We start from the raw sequence: 6,000 nt of genomic DNA, 5'->3' as shown, positions 1-6,000 counted from the left end.
TTTTTTTTTTTTTGCAATGATGCCATAGAAGATCCATTCTGAGTTCCCTAAATTAAACAGTTCTTAAAAGAACCATTTTTTTTCTTACTGTAAAGAACATTTCAATAATCTAAAAGACCTTTTCCTCTATAAAGAACCTTTTGGAAAGATTCCATGGATTTTAAAGGTTCTTTATGGAACAATTGATGCCAATAAAGAACTTTTTTTAAGAGTGTGGATGCTGCATTCATGTTGTGGCTGCATACATCATTATTAGATTGCAACTCTGAGCTGTTCACATCTTAGAACTCAGAAACTATTTGTTTATTTTATGTATTGCTCATGGAAATGGATGGAGATTTATTGTTGGTGACATCACTATAAAAAATATAAAAAGTGCACCATAAGCATGTTAACTATGATAAAAAAGTCAAATGTGTGGAGGCAGCTACCTATAACTCTTAGAGCCATTTTGGTTCTTTTTACAATGGTCAAGTGAAAAAAAATGTAGCTTTCATAACAGTATGAGATGTTTGTTATTAGTCCAATCCTTGATGTGATCTGAACACGGCACTAAGGAGGCATCTCGCTAGGTTTTGAAACAGAAGCCTAATCCTCCTCCAGATCCTGCGTGAGAATTACACTGAGAGGCAGCTCATGGAAAATCAAACCCTTTAAAGCGTTTCCTTTGTTTGGCCCCCTGCGCTCCCTTGACGGATCCCGGATGAAGGACTCAAATAGAGAGTGATGGCGCTCTAATTGCAGGCAGTTGTCATATGGAGATATTTGAATAGAGATTACGGGCGCCACTTCACGCAGATCCACTCCCGTTTAGAGCTGTAAAGCAATAAGAGATCAGGAGAAACTGAGGGATTACACAAATGGACTACACTTACCCAATTAACACTCTAACAAGAGACAGAACGCACTGCTTAACATCTCAATAGCACTGTTTTGGGCTATTCGGCCCACCTCGTGCTGCATATCTAATGCCAGATTAGCCATAATAACAGATTTTTGTAATCCGTGTGAAGAGAGGAAATCACCCCATGTGACTCCTCATGGCCAAATTAGAAGTTGTGGTGTATAAATTGATTGCTAGAATGGGTGTTGTTGGCCAACATGTATGTGTCGCATTTGTTCACGTATAAAAACATATTTCATGTATGCTCATTGTTTAGCATTGTTGTAGCACCTCAGTTAAAGTAAAAAAAATCTGACTTTACATGGCGAATATGAAATTGTCACTATGAAATTAGCCACAGATAGAATTCGAAATTGGATAGATAGATGGAAATATGGATGGATGGATGTATGGATAAATGGAAATATAGATAGATGGAAATATAGATGGATGATGGATAGATGAATGGATGGATGGAAATATTGATAGATGGAAATATAGATACATGGAAATATAGATAGATGATGGATAGATGAATGGATGGATGGAAATATTTATAGATGGAAATATTGATAGATGGAAATATTGATGGATAAATGGAAATATAGATGGATGGAAATATAGATTGATGATGGATAGATGAATGGATGGATGGAAATATTGATAGATGGAAATATAGATTGATGATGGATAGATGAATGGATAGATGGAAATATTGATAGATGGAAATATAGAGACATGGAAATATAGATAGACGGAAATATAGATGGATGATGGATAGATGAATGGATTAATGGAAATATTGATAGATGGAAATATAAATGAATGGATGGATGGAGATATTGATAGATGGAAATATAGATGGATGATGGATAGATGAATGGATGGATGGAAATATGGATGGATGGAAATATTGATAGATGGAAATATAGATAAATGGAAATATAGATAGATGGAAAATAGATGGATAGATGAATGGATGGATGGAAATATTGATTGATGGAAATATAGATAAATGAAAATATGGATAGATGGAAATATAGATGGATGATGGCTAGATGAATGGATGGATGGAAAAATAGATGGATGATGGATAGATTAATGGATGGATGGAAATATAGATAAATGAAAATATTGATAGATGGAAATATAGATGGATGATGGATAGATGAATGGATGGATGGAAATATAGATAAATGGAAATATTGATAGATGGAAATATAGATGGATGATGGATAGATGAATGGATGGATGGAAATAAAGATAAATGGAAATCTGGATAGATGGAAAATAGATGGATGATAGATAGAGATGGATGGACAGATGGATGGATAGATATATAGATGTACATATAGATAAATAGATGGAGATGGAAATATGGATGGATGGATGGATGGGAATATTGATAGATGGATGGATAGATGAAAAGATAGATAGATAGATAGATAGATAGATAGATAGATAGATAGATAGATAGATAGATAGATAGATAGATAGATAGATAGAGCGTGCGATAGATAGATAGATAGATAGATAGATAGATAGATAGATAGATAGATAGATAGATAGATAGATAGATAGATAGATAGTAGGCTAGTTATGAAATACAATGCTCTAGCTTGTATTAACTAGCTTTTCTTTTACAGCACAGACCTATGGAAACCCAAAAGGTCCATCTACAACATGCAAGCATAGTGCGAAGTGTGTTTGTCTAGTTTTTTGAGCGCTGTGTGTGTGTGTGTGTAAATAGCTTCACTAATCATTGCGTTTGAAAAGCACTGATTTATGGCTGTTGTTGAATGCGGGCCATGATGAGAGGGCCGGTGGTAAGTGCATTTGGATGTCTCTGTGTGATGGTGGCGTAAATAGGCGCTTTATTTATTGCCGTGCTGGGGCCCTCCGCGCGGAAGAGCGCCTCCCCAAATTGAAATATAGCGCGAGTTTACTCTGCTGATTAGGGCTCGAGCGCTGCAGCCGCCCAAGGCTATCATCAAACAGAGAACGCCGCGAGCTGACACCTAATTGTGGCGGGATTAATGTGCGCGGAGTGACAACAAATAACCCCGGGTGTCAGCGCGAGAGACTGGTCCCGCACAATGGATGAGGCTCCGGGGCCTTTGGTGTGGGGGCCACGTGGGACCCTAATGTGGTGTAATCCGTGATAATCCTATAAAGGCTCGGTTATAGGTGTTGGTTCCCCTTTAGGGGGGATGTTTTGTTTGTTGAATTATTTGGAAACATTCCATTAAACCTGTAATATAATGAGCATTTGAATGCGGGATTTCGCCGACGGGACAATACGCAGAGTCTATTGTAGTGGGAAATTGAGGTGATTGCAAGAATAAAAATAGCTTGCCGGTATGTTTATGTAGCACTTGTTTTGAACGCGCTGATTTGTTGAGTAGGTTTCTTGTTAGGTGTAATGGAGAAAACGGCCTCTTCCTGGTATGAACTGATTTACATTTGCCTACATTTTTTTACAGTGCATAATTTCGCTGCATTGCTGTGAACTGAAATAGTGTCAGTTAACTGAGAAAACAATTTATTATGGCAACTCAATTCAATTCTAAAATCGGTTGTGTTGTGTGACCGTAATGCGCATTTACAAATGGATATGTTTACAAATAGTCGCTAATGTGACAGCATAATGAACTTTGTGGGCTTTGATGCACTTGAACATGCCTGGAGATTATGTTTGCAAGCTGATGATATTCCCAAACTTCTAATGTAACCCCTCCCGTACACACACACACACACAGTGTCCCTACAGACGCTCGTCCAAGCGTTACCATATAAACTTCCAATAAAACGGAGCCGCGTGATGACCTTTACCGTAATTCATCACCGAGCGCGCCGGTGACTGAGGGGGGCCCTTCACAGACCGATAATTTGATTACTACAACATCTGTAACATCAATAATGTCCGATGAGATTGTTTTGCGCACCCAAACATACCGTGGCCATAAAAGAGAGAGAGAGAGAGGGAGGGAGGGAGAGAGAAGGTGTCATCATCTCTTTGACATTTTACTTGCATTACGATTAGGTGAGCGTGCAAGATTAGAGAATATCCACGTGGTCGCACCAGGACGTTTGACGGTGACTGCCATATGCCATACCGGACAAGTGTCATCATACTTTGCTAAGTATCGCATATCCCAGTACTTTAATGTCACCTGTGATTAAACGGACTTGGTTTGACTGAAGCAAGCTTAAACTGACACTGTCGTGCCCCTGATTATCCCAAATCACTTTTCATGCTCTTGAATTTGTCTCACCTGCCTCGTAATGAGTTTAAATCGTAGGTGAGAGACGCACGGTTTTAAAACGCGCGGGAAACACTTACAACTGGATATAAATGTTTTGCTTAACCAGAGGAAGCATTGCGCTCACAATCCAATCGCGTGATCCATTAGGCTCATTTATTAAACGCAATTTGCCTTGTGTCATTGACTTGAGTAACGCCTCGGAGTTAAGAACGGTAAAGACACGACCACCGGGCGGGACAGCAGGGAAACACGGATCTGACACACGGAATTAGGAGGCAATTAAGAGGAGGTGGTTCCCGGATAAACGGTGGACACCTATGGACAGCGCTGGGCGAGTGTAATGTCAGCTTAATTGCTATATTCTGATTGCTCTTTAATGGCGCTATCACCCTCTGAAGCTCTAAAGCTGTGTGGAAGCACTTGATGGGTATTACCGGTCAGTGCGGTGACCTAGTAAAGCAAATCGAACTAGGCCTAGAAAAGGTTTTACGTCAAAAGTCCAGTCAAGAGAGTGTCTTAAATGTGGATCTTTTTTGTGCATGGTATCCTCCACAAATTCCTACACCATCATATTTTCTAATGATAAATACATAAATAGCCGCTTGTAAACCAACCTATAAAACATATATTCAGACAAGAAACGGCTATATAATGAAGCTTGAACTGTGTTCAGAACATAATAATTACAATAGCCATGTTGGCCAAAACAATTATTTTTATATTTGTTACTTGCTATTTATGTGACAGCACGCTGTTATAGGTCAGCATGTGTTTAATGAACTAGCTTTTTTTTCCCAGGGCAACCATGGTGGAAATGTTTAGTAGACTTGTAATGCGCATATACATAAATTGACAAAGACAAATTTTCACTGGAGTAAAAAGTGTGAAAACTATAGCCCCGGCCGCCTCTACTACTTAGGGTGTGTCGGGGTAAGATGCCCAACCCAATCCCACCTTAATTTTGATGACACAACATTTTTAATTTCATCTGAATATCAACATTTGTGAGATTTAGTCAGCCGAAATATCTGAATTTGAGGGATTTGTGGACACATCAATGTCTTTGGATTTGTGGAGTAAAAGTCTTTTTGAATAATTTTGCATTTTGAAATAGCAAATGTTTCTATTGATTTCTACACTGTAATAAAAATCCCCGAAAAAATTTACAGTAAAAAAACGGCAGCTGTGGTTGCCAGAACTTTACCGTAAAATATACGGCAGTAATGTTTTGGGTTTTTAGGGACAGCACCGTATAATTTATAGGTTTATAATGTAATAATAACGGTTAATTTTTTAAAATTTATTTTACAGTTCAAAACCGTATAATTTAAAGGTTTATATTGTAATGATTATGTTAATACTGTAAACAATTTACGGTAAAAAAAACACATTTCATTAAATTAAATAATGTGAAATTACGAACCTATTGAAATACTAATATCTGTTATGTACCTTTGATATATACGGACAACCACCAATCACAATGGTGATGAGAATCACGTGATGAATCAAAGCTCATCATAAGCAGCTTTTAAGAGGACAATACTAATATATAGAAGGTGCACAGTGTCATTAAACACCATCATGGTAAAACACATGACATTTAAAAAATGCAATAAACATTCATTTTACAGCATCAGATGTAACATAAAACCCTAATGTACATAACTGATTAGAAAAAAAACAAAGAAGAAACATAGTTATTGCAATGAAAATACATCAAATGCGAAGTGTCACGCAGGGAATTCTGGGAGTGTCAATTTACGGGTTTCCACTGTATATTACACAATGACTTGTTCTTTTTCACTTCCAATAACTGTAAATTTAACGGTATTTTACTGTAAAATTAAA

Source organism: Gobio gobio, assembly GCF_949357685.1.
Source record: "Gobio gobio genome assembly, chromosome: 14".
Classification (NCBI taxonomy): Eukaryota; Metazoa; Chordata; class Actinopteri; order Cypriniformes; family Gobionidae; genus Gobio; species Gobio gobio.
This window is presented reverse-complemented; position numbering follows the sequence as displayed.